General features: G+C 41.3%; 1 long non-coding RNA gene across 3 annotated transcripts in view; it reads right to left on the reverse strand.

Moving 5' to 3' along the window:
• Nucleotides 1-452: 452 nt before the first annotated feature.
• LOC107392767 (uncharacterized) overlaps nucleotides 453-23,764 on the reverse strand; it is a 34,260-nt gene continuing 10,948 nt past the window's right edge. The window contains exons 2-7 of one of the 3 annotated variants that reach the window (XR_001573829.3): nucleotides 20,659-20,788; nucleotides 12,355-12,493; nucleotides 12,006-12,189; nucleotides 7,320-7,440; nucleotides 3,846-4,123; nucleotides 453-3,556 (exon numbers count right to left, since the gene is read on the reverse strand). This is a non-coding gene — a long non-coding RNA (uncharacterized lncRNA). Of the gene's footprint in view, nucleotides 4,124-7,319; nucleotides 7,441-12,005; nucleotides 12,190-12,354; nucleotides 12,494-20,658; nucleotides 20,789-23,764 lie in introns of all 3 variants that reach the window. The other 2 variants (XR_008566158.2, XR_001573828.3) reach the window with 2 other exon arrangements.

Raw genomic sequence — 23,764 nt, forward strand, 5'->3', positions numbered from 1 at the left:
TGTCAAGCAGGGAGGCATTGGGTCCCATATTTTCAAAGTCTTTGGTATGACCCGACCAGGAGTCGAACTCCTGATCTCCCGATCTCAGGGCGGACACTCTACCACTAGGGCACTGAGTCGGTATAAAAATCATTGTTTTTGTATTTAAAGACAGTATAGCTACAAGAAAAAAATTAGGATCTCGATGCAAAATTAATAGATGGTAAAAGTACCTAATTATTAGTCAGAAACCTAAAAACCCATCCTTGATCTAGAATGAAGTGGACTGAACAAAGTATGAGTTTAATTGGGGTTTTGCCTCAAGACTCGTTATAAATTGGCACCTAATAAACAAATGGACCATAAGAGTTTCACAACGGTGCTTTGATCAGATACTTTCATATCATCAATTACATCTAACCTCATTGTGTTTCCTTCAAGCAAAATTGTAAAAGAGCACAAAAGAACATTACTGAGGCTGAAATCAGACATTTAATTTAATCATATGGTTATTTTACATCAAGATACAAAAACAACACAATAAATACACAAACACATTCATCACTTTTTTATTTTCATCGCATTTTGTTCATCACATGATTAACTAATTCATAATATTGGCCCATTATGTCCCTCCCTCTCTGTCTTTTAACCAAGCCGTCAAGAAGTTGGTTTCCTCCAGCAGCGCGGATGCTGCTGAGCGTAGGCATGAAAAAGAGACAGGCGGATGAAAGAACGCCACCATCAGCATGTTGTGACAATGCTCCCCGTTGACGGTTGGCTGAAATCTGGGACACAGTTGCATTCATCGTTCAGTGAGCTCTTCCACACAGTTAAACCCACCGACAGCAATGAATGTTGATTGTGACCTTTTGCTGTGACTTGGACGTCGGAGGTGAACCAGGCGATACACTTGTGATTATTTTATTTCAGCAAGAAGTCATTCGCTCTGCCTGCTCAGAGGGTTCTGCGTATTTTGGACTCCTCTCTGTCTTTTCTCCGACAGTGACAGACTGGCCACGGGGTACAGTCAACGGTCGATGGTTTACTTTAATTTAGCTCAAACTCACCGACAGCGTTGAATGTTCACCGGGGCAAGAAAAGACCTGATGGTGACCGGGGGACGGCGGTCTGCTTAGAGATAAAGACGAAGCTCGTCTTCTCCGTGGGCGTAGAAGCTCCGAACACTCAAGGCCAAACATTAAATCACCACAAGATGTCCTTAAAGTGGAATCAAACCACGACGATAACACGTTTACAGTTGTAACGATTAGAGGTAAACATCAGAAATGCTTTACACGGGAAAATAATAAAAATAAAACATTTATTTTGTGAATTTATCACTTCAAAATTCATAAAGAAGAAACGTAAGAATGGTCTTGCACAAAACAAAAATAAGACATCTTTGGCTGATTTCATAATGAAGATAGTTCCTCCTCTGGGGGTCTGTTTTACCACAGCTCTTGTAAAAAAAGGAATCATTTTGACTCACCTCAACTTAGACTCCTAGATGAAGAAAAAAAACCAACTGTGACGTGAACATAATCTACCTCCATGACACATGGTCGACACTACACCACTGATGAGCGTCTGGGAACACAAGTAGCAGTTAAACCAAGGAAGTCATCTTGAAACTCCTGACTCATAGTGGGTTTGGGTAAACACCTGGACTGCGGCTGCAACCAGTTTGTCGAGAAGTGTTTTGAAGCACAACTGCTCGGCCTCTAGAGGAGCAGCGCCATGCCTCAGAGGCTTCATGCACGGTGGATGAGGAAGGCACGAAACTGCCGACTCACTCACAAAACCAATGGTTTGCTGTTTTGTTATGACGTGGCCCCGAATCTAAAAACTCATCAGTTTGGTTTGTTCTTTTCCTCACTGCGTCCACCACCATACACAGCACAGAGTCGCTGCTCATTTTGAGGGATAAAAAAATGCAGCTGTTCAGTTAGTTGGTGAGGAATATGAAGATCAAAATACCAAAGAGCAATTAGGCATGACGTGATGGAAACTGTGGCGGTGAGTCAAGATGCGGTTGGGCGATTAAACACTGTGTTGTGATGCTTCGGAGCGGGATAAGGAGTGACTTAGATTATCTGGTGGATGTGTCACCTGACAAATCCTCCTTACACATTTAAAACTTTGATTTAAAAATAACTGCGAGACTTTACTACAAAGCGTTCCCTCTTGTGAAGGAGAGTTTGCCGTCTCTGCGCTCCTGATCACATGATTTTGCTGTGTCATCTTTCTTGTATCTTCTGAAACCTTTTTATGCTTCATAGCAAAAACTAAAAATAAATTAATAAAATAAAATGCATATTTAAGTTTAAAAAATATAATCCTTTCTTAGCTGATGATGAGCTCGAGCAGCTCTGGCTTTGAGTAACGCTGCTAACAGACTCTCGTCATCGTCCCCCCCCCCAGCTACTGTGATTTGACTGACAGTGTTGGAATTGACAGAAGTGGATGAGAAGGAATGTAGTTTTTATAAGGTCTTTTCTGGCTGCGGGTCTGTTCCGACAGTGGGAAAGAAAAATCCGGGACACGCAACTAAAGAGAGAAGAGCCCTGAGCTGACAATGTGGCCTTAATCTGAATGACAAGGTCTGCACATCAGCCCCAAACCAGCCCAGGCTGAGTGTCGGGAGGGGGGTGTGTGTGTGTGTGCGTGTGTGTGTGTGATGTGGAAGCTAACGGGGAGTGAGAGAAATAAGAAGAGACAGAGGAAGAAGAAGGGGAGGGCGTCCTTCCTTCAAACGTACTGGCCTTAATGGCACAGACAGCTCTGACATTTAACCACTGAATCATTTTTATATAATCGGGGAGAGCTGAGAGCCAGGCTAAATATAGAGAGCTTTAAAACACAATTAATAATAATAATAATAGTGATAATAAAATGCAGATAACAGAACGCAGTCGATCTTTCTCATGGCTCACAACGCCTCATTTTCAAAAACAAACATGAAGAAATCGGACTAAAGGGGCAGCGAACCGAAACAAATCTGAGCAGTAGGTGAACTACAAGCTTTGTGCTGTTTAGCAATTGGTGTTTGTGTCCTCCTGATCAATAATGAAGTGCCCGACTGGTTCCGTGAATCTGCTCGATGGCCAACGAGGAGCTCTGCAAACCCTAGATAGAATCTCTTAATGTAGATTTGCTGTGGAAGATGCGGGAAGTCGGGAGATAAAAAGGTTGGGAGGCAGAGACGGGAACAAAACGATTTAGGAAGAGCATTTCAATTCAGCAAGAAAATAGCTGAACTCGTCGGTGTAATGAGTACTGTCAGCGTTTCACAATTATTACTGAGGACAGTCAAAACAGACGTGTAACTCCAGACAGACAAATCATACAGGAGGTGATTAAATTACTCCCAAACTCAGCTCCGTTTCACAAGCGTGTGAACACATACTGTAGTTCTGTTTTTGTCCTTTCATTAGCTTAGTGGATGAAGAAAAAAAAAGTGCCTCTTCTCTTCTGTACAGGATTTCCACCTTTCCACTGCTGTCAATCTGATTTCTGCACTCCTTTAATCACCGGAGCTAATTTTAGGTTTGCCAGTCCAAGCCTTTGTCTGGAGCTGGAAGAAAATGTTTGTCAGAAATTGACTAAAAAAAGAAGAAAAGGCAAACATATACATGAATAAAATTATATATATATATATATATTTCTTTTTTTTTTATTCAGTTTTTTCCCTCATTACAGGGTCTAAAAGCAGTTTTTTGTATTGGCTAGTTTTATGTAAAACAATATACAAGAAACACCACATAACAGTTTTTAAAACATTCAAAATCCTGATTTTAGTGAATTAAATAGGAGCACGTGTGTATCAAAAGAAAAGCAGAAGCCTAAGCGTATGCCTGTCTCACCTTCACCCCACCCTACTCCCAGGAGCAGGAGGAAATTCCAGTCGAGGGCTGCTGCTCCCTGCCTGCAGGTACAGGCCGGCCTCCTCTGTCTGCATGTCTGCAGATATCATACCTCGATGTGATCTGTTTAGCGCCTTGACTTAATGTTCACCTGCTCACGCGCCCCAGGCTCTGCGTGTTGGAGCTGCATTGGTGTGTGTGTGTGTGTATGTGTGTGTTTTTGTGACTCTTTCAGTCTCCTCACAGCTGGAATGGCGTCTCCATCTTTATCAGCTGCACTGCAATTATAGACACACACACACACACAGACACGAACACACATTGAGAACGACTGAGGGATTTTTACAGCAAGGACAGGATATTTTGGAAATAATTTTCAATCTTCTGCCAAACAATATGTCGTGAACAAGGAAACACGAAGACAGTCAGATTGAACATTTGAGAGGACTCATGAATTTTGGAGCCAAGAAAATGAGAACAGAACATAAAACTAATCAAGGGTTTTCAAAAATGGATTCAAATGTGAAACTAAATTCAATCATATATGAAAATAATACATTTACATAATGCAAGTAGATTTTTAACTGGAGCTCCAAGCATCCCTTTGTGTGACTTGCATGCATAGTGTGTCATTTCCTCCTGAGGTTGTCACCACACTGACAGATACAAACTGACTTGTGACACCACAATCACAAAACACACACACACACCGAGACACAAGAGCAGGGGTCTGAGTCCAGCTGGAGGTGGTCTCCTGCCAAACCTGCAGGGAGGCTGACAATTCATATTCATCACACACACACACTGATTGAAACTGACAAGACACGCGGACCCACACATGCACATAAACACACGTGAGTGGGAGAAGAAAGTCTACTGGTGAGTGAATCGATATTTCAAGTGCAAATAGACTTCTTTTAAATAAAACATTTAAAACAGAAAATTGTTTTGCTGCATTTCTTTTTCTTGGACTTCTCATTTCTGCTCCACCCCGCTTACGCCAAATATATGCGTTCTACATTCAATAAATAGTCTATTTAAAAAAGGAAAATGAGGTGTTTATGGAAAGAGACAGCTATAATTGTATGAAGACCAGCAACAGTAAGTGATGTCTCGAGAGGTGTGGACCGGGAGAGAGAGAGAGAGAGAGAGAGAGAGAGAGAGAAGTTAATAATAGCCAATGGGCTGGGAATGATCGAGACACATGGAGGAAGTGTGCTGTGCTCAACTCCCTTTCTTTTGTCTCTCTCTCTCTTTCTCTCTCTCACACACACACACACACACACACACACACACACACACACACACACACACACACACACACACACACACACACACACACACACACACACACACAGAGAGAGAGAGACTCTATGGGGCGCCAAATAATAACCTTCCTTGTCATTATCATCGCCCAGCCAAACTGCTCCCCTCTCCTCCTCCACCACCATCTTCCATCTTCACACACAATCATCGCCCTATCGTTTACTGTGCCGTTAAATGGGAACATCAATACACACATCCATTAGTAGAGTGAGTTCTTTCCTCTGTGATTCTCGAGTGCCTTAATAGTTCACACACACACACACACACACACACACACACACACACACACACACACACACACACACACACACGCACACGCACACGCACGCACACGCACACACACACACACACACCTGAATGTTAAGAAAGCTAGCCTTGTGAGGCACAGCTGAACTGATGGTGTGTGTCATTAAAGCTGGACAGTGACACGGTCAGTGTAAGGATGGTGTCGTCAGTTAAAGCTGCGATAGTGAATTTACACAACAAGCTAGGTTTTGAATGCAAACACGGTCAGGGAATGCTCACACATCCCCTCAGGTCTCTTCCCTGAGACGCTTTTGTTGAAACCGGAAACTAAGAACGCTAAACACCAGTCACCGTTTTCTAAATCCAAACATCTTTTGTTGTCCGTGACTTCAAATGTTTTTTTTTTCTTTTTTGGCCTCTGGTAGTGTGTTCTCAAGTTGAAGCGGTAGCAGCCGGCTGCTCCTCCTCCTCTGTTATTGAGCAGCGAACCTCTCACACCAGTGGTGTTCTGTAGCTAAATATGTGAGTGCATAATGAGTGGAGGGCCCAGGGAAGTGCGGCTGTTCGGTGAGACCGACATCCGGATGGGCCAATAGTTGCTTTTGGTCCAAAATGTGTTTTTGGCACCGGTTTTTAGACAAATGCAAGAGAACCACTTTATTACTTTTTACATGTATTTTATCTCCACTATATATGTATAGCTATGTTAGAACGTTGTTAAGAGGCACGAAAAAAATGTTTTAAGCTCATTTGTTTTCCAAATTTCCCATTGCAGCTTTAAGCCTCTGGCTCACCAGATAATTGGTTTTATCCTTTTGTAATGTATTTATGGTTGAATGCTTTATTCTAGCCACCTTTATTTGCAAGACTACAGGTAACGTACTGAACTATGCACTATTCATTTGTCACTTCACACACACACCCTGGCAAATTGTAGCCTCGCCATACACAGTGCTGTGCTTCGAGCTGCTCTGAGTGATAACAGGGAGATATTCAAAAGCAGAAACCAAGACTAATTAATTAGTTTTTGCATGCTAATTAGCAGTGATGAAACATCTGCATTTTTCTTTTAAAAATGAAAGGAACACATGTACAAGTAATTGTTAAACAACACAACCTTTCTAGTCAGAAAGAAAGAAAAACACCACCACAAAGTATTAGTTTTGCACTGTATTCATACCTTGATGTCCTCATTTTAAACTTAAATTAGATGCAAATTAGTGCGGGCAGCTGTCTGATAGTAGAAATAACAAAATTACCCAGAAGAACAACGAGAACCAGATAAGGAGGGCAAATGGGGCAGTATGAAGGAGGGAGGGGTTTCCCACAACGCTACACTGTAATTTCAGCATAAAGAGGGTGCCTTTTTGTGCAGGGTGTGCTCGGCAGGATGCAGGGAAGCCTGGGAGGGGCGCAGGGTGGGTTCTATGTTCGGTTACAGAGGGGTTGTGGGGACATGTGGTACGCCTGTTAAACTCGTGCAAATTGGCTTTGACTGATGGAAACAGGAAAAAAAAATAGAAAAAGGAGAAGCCGCATTCCCTCGTATGTGCGCTCTCTCTCTCTCTCACACACACACACACACACACACACACACACACACACACACACACACACACACACACACACACACGGACAAGAATTACAAATGATAAATGTGACATATTTCGCTATTCTATAAATAGTATGAATTTAAATTAAATATGTAATAAGTGAAAAAAAATATAATTAAAATACTAACCAATCAAAACAGAATTTGGATTGTTTCCAGATGATTTGAAGTTTTTTTTCTATAAAATCGTTGAATTTGTGTTAAATGCAAAAAAAAAAAAAAAAGGATAATGAGTTTGTTTTCTTTAATTCCCACCATTCATTCTGACTCGGTGGTTTCTTTATCCTTACCGTTACTGGATTTGTGTGTGTGTGTGTGTGTAAGTGGCGGGGTGGTGGAAGACCGCAGACAGCCTCTAGGTGCCTTTGTGCTGAGCGTGTGTATGCTTGCGTGCCTCCTTCATGTCTGGACCTGGACAGAAAACAAACAGAAGAAAGAGAAAAATGGCATAGGATAAATTCAGGTGTTGTTTGGCAGAAAGCATGTTATTAAAATGTCATTCACAAAAACACACACTTACACACAGGATGGATGGAAGCACACAAAGCCTCACATATGCACAGTTGACACACACTGCTGGAGTTAATGTGCTTTAAAGCCAGTAAGTCACTTGTGGTTGATAATGGTGAGATAAATTTCAGCTGTGTAAAATGATGAGTGAGCTGTATTTGCTTCAAAAAGTCACCACTTCGTCTCCTCCCAAAGAACTCACGTGGTTCTAATTCTAGTTCTTATCAACACCCTGGGTGGTCCTAGGAAACACCCACGAGGAGCCTCCGTGTGTGAATATTAACGCATCATCCAGCTATACATATAAAAAATGGATGCCTTGCATTCAGCAGCCTCCACTTTCTGCACCGAGTAGGAAAATCCTGATGCGGCAACAGTTACGTATCCTTCAACAAAATCTGGGTAAATGATTGGCTTTTATGCGTTGTTCTTAACAAAATAAAGACATTTAGAAATATGACAAACTTCTATATAGTTGAGGCTGATAGACTGACGGCATTCGTGATGTAAGGGAATCAGCTCAGAGACAGAATGAACCATCAAAAGAATTTCTGATTATAAAATCTAAAGCTGACCACATGGTGGGAGAAAAAATAATGCATAAGGGAACACAACTCAGGTTGCTTTCCTTATAAGTTGTAAAAAATGTGAAATATTACTTTAGTGGAGTCATCTATTGCTAGCATGTATCTGACATGTTGAGCTTTAAAACTGAGCTAAATTAAAACGTCTTTATTAATAGATCTGCCAGAGAACACAAAAATTCCACCTTTCTCTTTGTAAATAAAAACCTGCATCATCTGTGTAAAAAGACACTCCTCTGTCATCAGAATTAGTGACGGTGTGTTTGTCATTCCTCTGGATCTCCTGATGCTTCCTTTGACCTGGGACCGTTTGGCCTCCTATCGCGGGAGATAATGAGTCATACTGCGCACACGGAAATCTGCCAGTTCATTTGTGGTCAATAAGCACATCAAAGTTCGTGTGGAAGTCATATTCGTTAATGCTTTTTTTTCAAGCCACTTTAGCCGCATTAATGATTTCTTTAAGCTCCCTGCTGTTTGGAGTTTTAAGTAGTCCCTCTGAGACTTTCTTCTTTTGGTTTAAGATCACGTTTGCCCTTTGGCAAAAACTAACAGCACGTGGTCATAATTAGATGTGGCACGCACAAGAGCTGGTTCGTACAGATATCTGGGAGTCTAAACGGGCTGTTTATAAGCAAATGTTTACCAATTCTGTTTCCACTTTTTGTAAACATGACTAATTGTCGAGCGTGTTGCAAATGAGCAAAAATGAACTTTGACATTTTCTTATGCAATGTGGCAATCTCATCTTTTTACTGAGTTGTGTTATTATTGAACCAAATGAAGAATAACACAACGGAGCCTAAAATCCCCCCAAAACAAAAACCCGACTGCTTTAGAGGCTATTAAAAGGTGGCTTGCTAAAATAGACGTGCCAGCGAAATATGGTTCCTCTGAACTCCTCTCAGCCGGATCTACACTCTTGGAGAAAGAACAATGATTAACCTTGACCACAAGACAAATTGCCTCAGTTGTTCAAACTTCGCTTTGATGTTAAATAGGGAGAAAGCACAGGAAAGCTGCTCGCTACAGCCGAAGGAGAAATTAAAGCTTTTACGCCGACTAAGAACTTCCTGCCTCATTTCTTTCTCAAAATGTTCACAGCCATTGTACAATTACATTCGTTTAGGTTACCATTTCTTTTAGAGTGATTCAAATATTGTTCACTTGCTATTTCTCTGCCAGATTTCCATATTTATTTATCTCTTTTCAGTTTTTTTCTGTTTTCTATTCCCCCCCCCCCCCCGCACTTCAATAAGCACACCTGCTGAGACCACAAACCAGATCACCTTTATCATTAAAGCCCCAGTATATACTACCAGCATATACCTTTGGTACATTTAAAAGAAACTTAAAAAAGCAGACCACCCATGTGACTTCAAGATAAAACGCAAAAAAGATAATCTATCTTCTTACTCTATGATAAATAATCCAGCTGACCTAAAAGAGGTTTGAGGGTTTTTATAGAACACAGGAAGTGTTTGTTAATGAGCAAACACTTTTAAACAGGAAATGCTTGTTGTGGGATTGAATGGTATTGCATTAATTGTAAAGGGAGTGTATTTTTTTATATCTTTTTTTTTCACTCCTAAAACCAAATTTCTCGCTCTCGTTTATAAAATCCAGTTTGTGTTTAGTGGTTAAGTTATGCAAGAGTTTTCAAAAGGTACAAAAAAAGCTACGGTCTTCTGTTGGCCCAGGTAACTTTTTTATGCCTTTCAGATTACGGTAAAATCTGCTTCTGTGGTCCAGCATGGTTCAACGAGTGGAGAACGACACACACACACACACACACGCACGCACGCACGCACGCACGCACACACACACACACACACACACACACACACACACACACACACACACACACACACACACACACACACACACACACACACAGATTTGGAGTTCTACTTCCAGGCCACCCAGGGTTGAAACGCACAACATGTGAGAACGAGGGATGCTGACGACGGCAAAATCCTGCCAATCGGACCCATTTGGGCTCTATGCGATTTATTCTAAGGACATAAATACTTTTTTAAAGAGAAGCATTTATGGTTTTATGGTCGTACATAAATGTAACCCACTTTTGGATCATTTGGCTTCTGCTGAATGCGTAAATACAGGCTTGGACAGAGGCTAAAGTTAGCTACGTGATGAAACACACAGGAGGTGCACATTGTTCTCAGCAAAGCAAAGCATGTTTAAGTCCAAGAACGTCATGTATGTCAGCCAAGCTCTTTGATCAGTTCTGCTGTGCAGCATCAACGACCGACACAGGTACCACAGCAGGAAACGTGTGGCATGTCTATGTTTACACCGCACCGTCGACATGTATATATGTTGATCTTTATGCTATGTCAGTGTTCTTGCCATACTGTGTTTGTTTGTAATAAACGAGTACAGACATGTAGAGCTAGACCACCCAGAGACGCTACACGAACACCCTCTGCAAAGAGAGGCACAAGTCTTAATTATATCCATCCTCTGGGAGTGACTTTCTACTGAAAACAGACTTCTGAGACACCCCCCACCCTCAACCAGTATGCCACAAACCTCATGATGCAGCATTCTGGAAAGACCGTTTTGGTCAACACACTGACCTTAAATTAACAAGAATGGTGAAGTAGACCATTTCATTTCAAAGCAACCTAGTCTGCAGGGTTTTAAAGTTGCGCAGTATTTAAAAATGAAATTTAATCCCACAGTACGACTCAAACGAACACCTGCACAAGGACGCAAAGACACGACAGTTTGTGCATGCGGGCCCCCACATGAGCTCCATTATCAACTGGTCTGAGGAGGAGGTTGTTGTGACTGCGCCATTCCCTTTCATGATCCCTAATTTTCTAGTTGGGAATGTGAGGGGGCAGCTGGTTGGTGTGCGCACAGACACACCGAGACACAAAAATGAAAGATAGACTCTAAGAAGCGACTATCTGCCAAACAAATCCTCCTTGAGCTTTGATCTGCTGCCCACTTCTCCCTCTGTGGATTTGTTGTTTTCAAGCAAACAGCTGTGATGTTTAGCCGAGGTGCAGCAAGACTCCAAAGCCCAAAGAAGTCAAAATTTGCTGGGGAAAAAAAATGTCAAAAATCCCTCAAATAATTTAACACATGGCAAGGGTGATAACAAAAATGTTCATCACGCTTTCCACTGATTCCTTCGCAAGGTTTTCAAAATCTTATCTTAAAAAGATCAAGGGGTTAATCTGCTCTTGTTGTAGGTTAGCTGAGATGCTATCTAAAGTCATTTGTTCCATGCATCGAGGCTAATGACCCTGATCCGACGCTCGCCGTTCGGCAGGGAGTGAGGGAAGGTAAGTAACCTCATATATTCTCAGGGGTCCTAGATAATGAGGGCGAATGGGAATACGAGCCACGGTCCATCATCTACTTAGACTCTAGACAGTCTCCTCTTCCCAGTCACACACACACACACACACACACACACTTACAGCAGAACACAAACAGAAATTCCTCTTTCGCACGTAATTCCACTCGTGTCTTTTTAAGTAAATGGGATGCGTTCCATCATCAATAAGTCAATAGTCTATTAATTCAGGGACACTGCCTTTCTTACAGTAAACAAGTTCCATCATCAAGATAGCAGCTTGTTTCCATCCATCTTTTCTCTGCTTTTAAACACCTGCTTAAAAATCATCAGTCTACCGGGCTGCTTTGTACTCAACAATGGGAGGAAATGTGCTGCTGTGCTCTTGTCATGAACATTGCTTTTTACATTTATTTCTTCTTATTTTTTTCTATCAGCTGATTAGCGCATATTTAGTTTCCTTCCCCCCATTTATTAAGTCCGTGACACTATGTATGTACAATTGTCACAAATGACATACATCATTGTTCAGGTTACTTTGCATTCCTTACCAAAGCTGCTTTAAAGGTGCTGCCGTACACGGAAGAGCACGACCGCACTACACAGACGATGTATGGCTATGCATGGATGTCCCTGCTCTGGGAAGCTGAGTGAATTCGGCTGTGATGGGAAAGCAGCAGGGGGTCCACTCCGCTTTTATTCGATTCGAGTCAAGCATGGCTGTCTCTTTCACTCCTGAAACGCACAGGAATATTTATGTGTGTGTATGTGTGAAAAAGACAAGAGAATGGGTGCAGGAATAAATACCTACTGCACTCAGTTGAACAGTGTGTGTGTGTGTGTGTGTGTGTGTGTGTGTGTGTGTGTGTGTGTGTGTGTGTGTGTGTGTGTCAGTAATACCTCCTATGGCAGACTAATGATAGGTCTTATCGACACCCAGCAGTGAACGCAGGCCTTTGTCTCCTCTCAGGACGCATTATGAAAGGCTTAGGGAGCTGCCTTTGACGCCTCTTTCATGCGTTCGCCCACCGATAAAACCCTGCACGAAAAAAACAAAACCATTAGACGACTTGTAGCGTGGCGAGGTTAGTCACAATAAAAAACAACACCCGACTTGTAGTTATTTTGCTGATGGAGTGCAAGTAGCTCAAAAACTCATAAGTCACAAACAAAAGGTGGAGATTGAAACTGGAATTTACATTTGGGTGACTAAAATCACAAAACTCAAAACAGTCACCCGTTTAAAATTGCACATTGTTCACATTTGGGAGTGGAAGGTAAAACCTGCACTAGTTTGAATCGTTGATTCAAATTATTTTAAATACTTGCAAAACTGCAAGAGTTCAAATTCTTTATTTTGAAAAGGTTTCCATGTCTCCTCAGACTAAATATTTGTATCGATTCTTCCAAGACTCTCTACACGGATCAAAGGGGAAAAAATCCAGAGTGTATCTCAAATATTTTTTGGACCATTTTTTTCCACATCTGAGAGCTCTGGTCATTATTGTGTTACAGGTTGAGATTTACTTATGTAAACAAGCAAATTATGAATTAATAATCATAATAATAATAAGAAAACGTTACTTCTCACTCGGAGAAGTGGACAACCTAATAAAAAAGGGACAGCAGTAGCTTAGGAGGTAGAGCGGGTTGTCCAGTAATCGGAAGGTTGCAGGTTTGATCCCAGCTCCGACTAGAGAATGCTGTTGTGTCCTTGAGCAAAACACTAAACCCGCCTTGCCTGCCAGTGGTGGTCAGAGTGTTGTACTAGATTAGAATCTAGACCATCTTTTCACTTAATCTACAGGATGGCTTGGCAAGCTAATGTTGGACCTTTGTTTGCAGAAAATCATGAATTGAAGCAAAATCGCAGTTTCTGCTAGAAAACTTGCATTTCAATCTTTTTCTAAGGTCGCTCAGCCCTAGTTGAGACTCCTCCATCCCATTCCTCACAGCAATTAGAGAGAGGCCAGGAAGCGCATTATTTTTATGATCTTATAAAGACATTAGGGACACCACTGTACTGACCCCCACCGCATCTCAATTTACCAGCACTCTACTTAGTTTTAGCTCTCCCTCGCAGATACTTGTCTACAGCTACATTTGGATATTCTTAAAGAACACGCTTTACTTTCTTCTTTTACTTTTTATACCTCGGCCTGCTTACTGTACACCCGACAATATTCCATCTACACCTCAATTTTCAAACGACAGTAGCAGACTCAATGAAAAGCTTTGTTCTTTGTTTGAACAGAAAGGTTACCATTTTCTCCACTTGTCCTTTAGGTTTTCATGGTTGTTCCCCTTCTGAATATGTATTCGCCCTAACCGTTGTAGACCATTGTGCATCATGTGCTGGTTATTTTGCGCGAGCATGAAACTGCTGATTACTCGGTCTGTCCTCCAGGTCCGGCAGAGAATCAGTATGACAAGACGGAGTGACTCATCTGCCTGTCATGTTCCCATAAATTTGAAAAAAAAAAAATAATAAATTATAAAAATGAGACCTTGTGACACAATGTGGCTTGGGCCCTGCAGCCTCACCACTATCTATGCAAAAAGACACCTCAAAGTAGATCCAGAGTCCTGCTGCTTTTAAAGCCCGCTTAGATAGACTCGGCTGCTCCTGAAAGACCTCCTTCCATGGGAAGATGCACTTGAGAGGGAAAAAGGTGGAAGTCAGGAAAGAGCTGTAGCACGCCTGGATATTTTCTAACATCCTCCGTCTTTATTCTTTTTTCCCCACCAGCTCCAAGACAACTCCTGCATCCTCTGACAAGTCCCTAAAACAACGAAACAATCCTCTGCCTTTACTGATCCCACATGGTTGATGCGGAGTACATCTGTTAATAATCTGATAATATCTGTTTATCTGTAAATAAAAGATGATGAAAGAAAGCATTTCCTCCTCAACAGAGTTCAGAACCACTTCTATTTTAAATTATTTTTATTCTCCCTTATCCAGCTGGTAGGATTTGGAAAGACAGCTCAGTGATTAAAACTTGTACTTTATTTAAATCATCACTCTACACTAGGGATGCACCGATGGATCGGCATTTGATCGTAATCGGCCGATAGCGCCCCTATCGGTTTTGATCGGAATTTTCAAAATAGATCAAAGCAAACCGATCAGGTAGGGTTGTCACGGTAACCAGTGTAGCGCTAAACCCCGGTAAAAAAAAAAAAAGTTGACAATAATAACCGTCTTGTTTTTAAAAAACTATATTATCTTGGTGGGTTTACCGTGGCTGCGGTGTAGGCGCGGTGACCCTTACCAGCCACCGTATCATCTGCAGAAGTTGCCGGCGGCACATACACGCTTTGTTTACAACTAAACTTTCTTGAAGCTAAAGCTGAAATAATGGTCAAAGGAGGAGACAGCAGCGCTCAGGAGGACATTTATTATCCCTCAAAGAAGACAAAGTCGGAAGTACGGGCATATTTTAGATATTTGAAGAATGCCGAGGGACAGTTGATAGAAGACGGCTATCCTGTTTGCAGCACGAGCAGAAAAAGTGTCTGTGAAAGGCAGCAACGCTTCTTATCTCATGACACATCTGCGTGACCATCACCCACAACTCTACAGTCAACGCAAGGCAAGTTAACGTTAGCGTTTTGGCTAAAATGTGTGATCCGAGGATTTGGGTTGAGGGAGAATGCAACGAGTCGCTATATAAAGCAGCCGCAGCGCCACTACCTGCACATAAACCGTGTCGCGGACACCGCCATGTTGAAATGACGCTATGCATTACGGGGCTCCCAGGGGCAGATAAGAGTTGGTCTCTCTCCGAGAATAATTATGAATTTAACAATGATTACTGCCTGATGACATTTTCCCACATCTGCAAAGCTCACTGGAAGGACACAAACCGAGGACAATATTTTCCTGAAATAGGGATTGCTCAAGTAAGGGTAAAAAAAAAGTATCTGATTAGAAGGCTACTTGAGTACTGAGTATCATCTGATCTAATATTTTTAAATGATGACATCAAACAGACATAAAATACGAAGTTATGGGCAAATATTGGTATTTTAAAGACTAAAGGGGAAAAATGTAAACAAATAAACAACATAATTACAAAATAACACATTTTAGGCAAAATTTAGACACAAACTGAGGACAATATTTTCCTGACATACAGTGTTTATTTAATTGTGTGAAAATGTAGCACGTTTAAAAAAAATACCGCGATAATACCGAAAACCGTGGTAATTTTGGTCACAATAACCGTGAGGTTAAATTTTCACACCGTGACAACCCTAATACAGACCATTTTAGATTAGGTTACATTTCCTTTATTCCCAGATTATGTAGTTTGTAGCACTCATTATAATGTTGTAGAAAATTTCTGGCCAATCCACGTGATCGGTATCGGTGATCAGCAATCTTTGATATCGGTATCGGCAGCAAAAAACCTGATCGGTGCATCCCTACTCTACACCCCATAACCCCACCAAACCCTTTCATCATGCCCGCTCATTTAAAATGCTGTAATACCCTATTTTTAATCGTGCAACAGCTTTTTCCCATCAATCAACTGATAATGACAGTGAGAGAAGAAAATAAAAATAATATATTCAAAATAGTAGCTATATGTGCTTGAAGCAAGAAAGAAGGAAAAGAGACCAAATGAACCGAAAATCTGCTCAAACAAAAAAAAAATTAAAAAAAAGGTGAGTGTAAAGCACGAAGAGCGAGAAGAAAGGAGTGAGTGCAGCTGTGCTGGGTTGATATGAAATGAGTTAACCTGAAATGAAATGAACGCTGCGCTGCGCTGAGTTTGCTCTGTCTTCTGCAGAAAACGAGGTGCAAGTCATATTGAAAGTTCTGCATTTAGAGTGGGATGATGTAACACGTAGGGTTAAAACCTTTCAGACGATGGGCGTTCCAGAGGCGGCACATGCACGGAAACACCGTGTGCACGTTGGATTTATTAACAGTAGAATGACATTTTTTAAAAGGCATAAATCAAGAAGGAATTATGTGTTTAAATGAAAGAAACTTGAGATTTAGAGGAAAATCACACCGTTGCTGTTGTAACCTCTGGGTGGAAGGTTGAGGTGAAGGACTGTTTCATCAGAAGGGAGGATGACAAGTACAGAGAGAAACAACATTTTCTTTTCCCTTTCCCTGCATCTCCTCTTTTTTCTTTGAACCACCCCCCATCTGTGTGTGTTGGTGGCCATTCTGTCCATGCCTGCATGGAAGAAAGTGATTTACTGCTGCTTTCAGCTTCACACAGAGAGTCGCTTTGGGAACCGCTGAAACACCGTTAAGACAATAAGGTGGCTCCTCCGCCAGTTTTCATTCCTGCGTTTTGCCTTGTGGCTAAGCATCCCAGAAGTGTTTAGACCTTTTTTTTTTTGCTCTATTCGATGCTGAAAAAGAACACTAAAGCCTCTGCAACATGAAATTATTTCCCTGTGTCACACAGGTGGATTACAGCAATGAAAACACCAGTTCCAACTGAGATATGTTATTGTTGTAAAACTTATTTTTTCTGATTTTCTCACAATTCTATCAATGTGGTTTTAAAGGAGTGAATTACTTGTTTGATCAATACATTTGCAGTGGTCTCTAGTAGGAATAATGCCTTATAGGCACCACTCAGGGCACAAAAAGCCCACAAACCCCTGGCCCCGCAGGACCAGACTGCGACATCAAAGCTGTGCTTTAAGCGGGATGATTTGGAGTCTTATTTCCTGATATTTAGACATCTTGCCTTGGATTGGATAAAAGCAAGGTGACTACCACTAACTCTGTTTGCTCTGGGACATGGATGTTTCATCTCCACAAGCTCAGAGTATCTTCAGCCATGGGAGTCGCTAATGCTAGCGGTTAGCTTCTGTTGACCAAGATGTTCTCAGCTGATTCTGGACATTAAAGCAACAGCGGCCTTCCCCGTCATCAAAATGTGAGACGTAGATCTTTTCTCATGACCTGAAATGTGCCCCAACACTATAGAAACTGTTAAATTAAAAATCAGCCTTTGAACTTATGCTGCACCTTCTGCACTGCAACTACTCACCCTTTAACTTTGTCCTTTTCATTGCTTAAATCAGAAATTATTTTGGTGTGTATTTAAATTGTGCTGCAACGCTGATTTGAATGTTTTAGCTATTCTTGCTAACGGTAAGCACATAGAATCCTAGATTTTCACCGTCTATATTCTATCAGAAGCTAATTCAGGTGATAGGTGTAAGACGGTTTTCATGTTCAAACTCAGAGTGACCAATTATAACCAGAAATATTCATTAAAAATGTTTTTTCAGCCAACCACACCCTTAAAGTTCATCTCCCGATGTTGAATGAACCCATTCTGCATTATTTTTATTTCCTTGCCTATAGTTTTTCTCTCTCTCTCTGAAAATAATCCCCTCATGACTTAAAACAGCTTAGATGTACTTCAACACCTTTGCCTCATTTAGAATGTGTGGATCTATGCAAATGAGTCCCCGCCTCCATCTTCAGTGCCTGCCTGCAGCTTTAGCTCGGCTCAAACACTCAATGGGAAGTGGTTTTATTGGATTAGTAGTGAGGACTGTTCACTTTCATATTTCTTTATCTGAATGGTTATGTTCAGTGTTTTATTTTTTGTCGCTCTATGGTGTAAAAAGAGAAGCTTTCCCTTCAGAAGATAAACGAGGAGGAAGATGTTTTCTTCTCCGTTCCATCACCCAAAAACTAGAGGAAGTGAAGCGTACGCTCCTGAATCAAACTATATTTGTTTTGCTTTTTATTCTCATCAGCAGCGAGGGCTGTGGCCAGCTTTTATTCAGTAAACAAGAGGCATTTTCTTAGAATCAGTATGAGTTGTGGTCACTGATCCTAAAACAGCATCAACTTCCTTCAACCCTTCACAATAAGAGTCTCAAGCATGCACACGTACCCCAAAATACTCTAATAGTAGGAGGATATTTCTGATGGATATGGTGAACATGTGAAGAATTTCTACACAACAAAAATGGCTGAGCAAGATGGCGGTGTAAGATGCGTGAACAATCATTTTATAATCGCATGACATTCCTGTTCATTTTAATCAGTTGGAACAATTTATTATTACTTTTCCTCAGTAAAACCAGGTAAGATTTTTCAGAAGTTTAAGGATATTGTACAGCACCAAGTAACAATTACAGTGTCTGATGTTATTTCCTGATAATTAAATCTCATTAGCGAACTTAGCTCATTTACTCAAGGAATTATGGGTAAGTTTCTGCTAATGAGTCTAAAGCTACAGGTTTCTGTAGCCTATTATTTCTTCTGTAGCCTCCCACAGAGCACAGCGCTCCGAGGAAGGCTACAGCGTTAGCCGACACTTGTTAGCAATAAAGGTTCAATCAAATCTTGTACTACGCTTTGTTTAACTAGAACAATGGAACGAGAATGAACGTACAAAAGAATTATCGGTAATCCGTTTTTGCACCAGAGCTGGTTTAGTTTCTAATTTTTATTAAAATATAAATATAAATTTATTTTTGTTACTTTGACATATTCTTCAACTATTTCTCAACATTTTTAAAGGTGTGGTTTACTTGTTTAATCAAAACATTTGCAGTGGTCTCTAGTAGGAATGAATGCCTCTGATGAAAATCTCGGGCGCGCCTGGATCAGGAAGTAAAGTCAGCTGGAGGAGAAAGTAGGTTTTTCTCAATGCCAAGGAACCTTGCCTTGATGTCTTGGCCCCACCCTGGTTGCCAAGGAGATAAGTCATCGGGAGCTGCCAAGACGTGTTCCAATGTTCATGTTCTACCGAGGTGTGCGTCCTCCGTTTTTAGCCGTTTAGCTAGCTGAGCGAAGATACACGGGAGGTGTCTTGTAGCCTAGCCTTCAGACGGCAGACTCTTATTTCCTGATTTTTGGACATCTCACCTCTGATTGGCTAACAGTAACGCGACTCTACCACTGACTCTGTTTGCTCTGCAACACTGATGTTTTATCTCCACAATAACACAAGCCTGGAGGAGCTGCCATGCTGTGGAGTTGCTAATGCTAATGGTTAGCTTCTGCTAGTCAGGACATTCTCTGCTCTTTCCTCGACGCTAAACCAACAGCCAACCTCGTTCTGAGTCAAGAGTGAATCCATGAACGTTAAGTGACGATATGGTGTAGATCTGTCAGGACTTACAAATCCTAGAGTTCACCATCTATTTTCTATCAGAAGCTAAAGCAGGAGATAGGTGTAGGAGAAAAATAATGTTCAGCCTGCATGTTACACACAGAGTGATCGATTATGATCAGAAAAATCTTTAAATTGTTTTTTCTTCAGTGTTCCACACCTGTAAAATGTTTCACCACATTTTTTTTATGTTTTTACTTTAATTTATCTGACAGGCCCTATAGTATCCTGCCATACTTTCCTCAGTGGCTGTGCGCTGCAAGAAACGGATGATAAACAGAATATCATGGGATACTAATGAGGTTGTTCCTTGTTTAAAGTAATTAAACAAAGAGTCACAATAAAAACCTAGTTAACCTAGTTATCTCAATCAACTACTTGGTGAACTGACATAAAGGTAATTTGTTTCTTTGTTTTTCAGAATATCTGTCTCCATTTAAAAACTATCAAACTTCTTCCTGTGGACATATCGTAAATATTGAAAATCATGCATTAAGGTTATGTGAAATAGGAACATTTGTAAAAGTCTGTTTTTTATTTATATGATGAGAATTCTGCAAGAATCTAGAAAGTAAATGAAGGCAATTTAATTTATTCTAACTCATTATATAATAAAGACATGAGATCCTCCTTTGGTTGCATTTGTTCTGTTTATTTTGCAGTTTCAACAGAACCTGTTTAAAACGAAAAGCATGCAACTTCCATGTTGTTGTTTGGGTTTTTAGTTTTACAAAATAAACCTCCACCAATTTCCTTGAAATTGGGCACTTCCTGTACCATCTCGCTCATGTAGGACAAACACACACAAAGGTTGAACTGAAAACATCAATATGAGAATAGCTGCCATGTTGCTCATCAGAATGAATGAGAGAGGAAATATGAGAGGAACACAAAAAGAGGGGATGGAGATGTTGACTCAGACAGGATGCAACATTTTTCACCAGGTGGCTGTGGCTCCACACCAGGGACACACAAAACAAACATTCAGTCCAAAACCTAAAATCATGCCTGCATGCAAACATCAAACCTACCCTTGCAGCACCTAACGGAGACATATTGTTGGAGTAGTAGCAAACTGAGCTCTCACCTTAACCACTTTTAAGTCTCCTCATTGCGCTCAGCCTGGAAGGCGGAGGGCTTCTGCCACTTCTTGCTGTTTTTGCCCAAACTGACAGTTCTCTTCCATTTCTTCCACTTGTGTCAGCAACTTTCATCACCTAGCACAGAATAAAAGCCAGAAAGGAGGGAAACAAATCATTAAACACCTCTTCAAGTCAATCACATCTCTCTCAACCAGTACACATTACAACAAACACAATTAATTCATGAAACTTTCAGGTCAAAGAGATGGATGAACAAGGGAGGCACAGCTGTAACAAATCTATGCAACTCAAGTGGGTTAAAGCCAGGATATTGTATTCCATCCCAACTGCTGCACAAACGATTCAAAGGAACGCCATAAGCAGAAGTCAATTACGATAAATATCAGGTAACATTTGGGTCATTTCTAACGTGCATACCTGTTGGCGTGTCGCTGTGCCCATTCTGTCTTACTTTTGTTTACATAAACTGTGTTGACATGCGCCGTTTGGGTAATTGTATCATGGTTGTAACTGCTCTGAAATAATTGACACGGTTTGTTTTGTGAGAGTGCGTGCAGGGGGTGTCTTACAATGCTCTGATGAAATTGCTAACAGCTGTGACAGCCGCCATTGAACGCACAAACGCTCTTTTTCGCCATCTCATTTGTAGCGTACAGCTGCACTGATAAAGCATGAGGGTTAAGCAAATAATGCACAAAGGCCAGAAAACAATGCACCAGCCCCGTCCCTCCCCTATCACTCACACTCGCTCCAACTGCAACATTTCATAAGTGTGTGCCAGCTGCATGTGTGAAAAAATGACTGGCACTGCTTGTCCTCTTTATGGCTGGGAACAGAATAGACCCCCCCACTGCCCTCCCATTCAGTCCAATCTCTTTTCTTAATGATGAACCTCCTCAGTCATACTCTCTCCTCCCTCGTACCCTTCCAACCGCACCCCTCCAGTCTGGTGTCGACCCTCGAACAAGGCAGCAACAGTGCTCCTTTGTCTGCCCTCCTCCCCCCTATTGCCCCCCTCACCCTGCCCTGAGTGATGCTGGTTGGCGGGGACGGAGGCATGCCTCAACAGCAACGCCAGAGGAGTGGAAGGGAGGAGAAAAAATGTAGATGGAGGAATCTTTTTGATTTTTATGATTCTGTCTCAGATTTCTCTCATTTGTGTACTTTCAAGTCCATTCGGCCGTGTGTGACTGGGAGGTCTCAGAAGACATTTGAGATGGGGTGGGGGGTGGGGGGAGTGGGTTTCAAGTGACCACACCCTCAAGTGAACCCATCGACTCCGGCGTCGCAGAAAGTCACTCGCAGGAGACTCACAGCTGCTTTAGTCAGAGGAAGCTAATTTTAAAAAACCCAAAGTAAAGATGGAAAAGACAGAGAAAGCTTTCAGATTTTTATTACCACTCTTTGAAAAACAGTTCTACGTGCCGCCTTTCACGGGTAAAAAATAATGTGTGTGATATTCAAGCAAAAAATAGCCTTTAAGTATACAACGTATAATTTCCCATTTATGCAAAGAAAACAGTTGGTCTGCCCGCTGAGGTTAGTCAGGACATCCTTTTAGCCGATTCGTTCTGGTACGGCTGCAAACCCAGAGCCCCAATAGCATAAATACGGCTCCTGTAATGGTGTTTGGAGAATGTCTCATTTGCCAGTGAGAGACGGCGTGCTGGAGCGACACCTTTTAGCCAAAACACACAAACGCCGTGGCACCTCGAAGGCAACCGGTTCATTAACCCTAACTAATCTACAAACATTTTGTTTGCTTCAAAGCACGTTTTCAGTTCAGGTTAATTCAAGCCACGTTAATTCCCTCTGAGCTTTAGAAAACAGGAAACACAGAGCGTCTGAGGGCTGCGACAACGAGGTGCAAGTCAAGGCTCCCAGTAGGCGCACTGGTTTGTCATGGCTGTCTGTGTTGCAGACGGAGACAACATGACAAAGACAGTGAAAGAGTGTGTGTGTGTGTGTGTGTGTGTGTGTGTGTGTGTGTGTGTGTGTGTGCGTGTGTGAATGGCATGACTATAGCAGTGATGCAGCTCCACCACCGTGATCCAGACTCCTGCCTCCATGCGATACCCGCTGCGCCAGCGTCATTAATCAATACAAGAGAAGAAGACAGACTCCCGCTGCGCTGTGACGGAGAACCCTAGCTTGTGTTCCAACTGTGGGTATGTGTTTGTGTGTACAGACTAGAGTGCCCTCGGGTAGAACGTGGCAGACATGATGCAAACCTTCAAGGCTTCCTGCCCACACTGATCATCTGCATTGTATTGGCTTTCTTGTACTTCTATAAAATATATCTGACTCCATTTGATGACTTGAACAGACTGATGCTTGTATTAAACTCCACTCTCCTACGGCTTCTAAAGTCTTAAACAGAAAAGTATTTGAGTGTTTCCGTTCAGCTAAATTCCACAATTATCTTACTTTTTGATGAGTCACCCAGGGTATCTAACTTTTGAAGTTTTACATTAGACAAAAATCTCACTGAATAAGAGGCTCTTTCTATGACACAGCTTTTGTCCTTTGAGATTTGAGTCTTTAGGAGTAATCTTTTAATTTAGTTTCACTTTCAAATGTTAAGTTCACACACAAATGCAAAGACTGATTCTCTAGCATGCACCCATTCAAAACTTGAGACACATTAACAAATGAGATTTATAAGTACTTAGTGGAAAAAGAGTCTTAAAAAGTTATTCCACCTTTTTATCATCATAGTTTGACTCCATTATAGATTTCTGACCATTATTCTAAATGCACAGAGTAGTAAAAGGTTTTTTATGTATTTTTTTTTACGTTTAGCTCACAAAAAATCTACTTTTACTACTCTGTAAACATAAGAATCAGAAAAAAGTAATTAGAAAAACAACACAGAATGAACTTAATGAAGTTTGTTCTCAATATTTAGAAAATGTTCAACATTTGAAGTTTGATGTAAAACTTACTAAGTCTATTGCTTACTTTTGTTTATCCGATCGGCCCTAGTTTGCTGTCATACTTTCCTCAGTGGCTTTAAACTGCTATAAAACAAGAATGGAAAGTGTGATTCTAATGGGTTTTGTTCTTCGTATTTGACAACGCAGTCCGCAG

This window comes from Nothobranchius furzeri, chromosome 8 (genome assembly GCF_043380555.1).
Source record: "Nothobranchius furzeri strain GRZ-AD chromosome 8, NfurGRZ-RIMD1, whole genome shotgun sequence".
Taxonomy (NCBI): domain Eukaryota; kingdom Metazoa; phylum Chordata; class Actinopteri; order Cyprinodontiformes; family Nothobranchiidae; genus Nothobranchius; species Nothobranchius furzeri.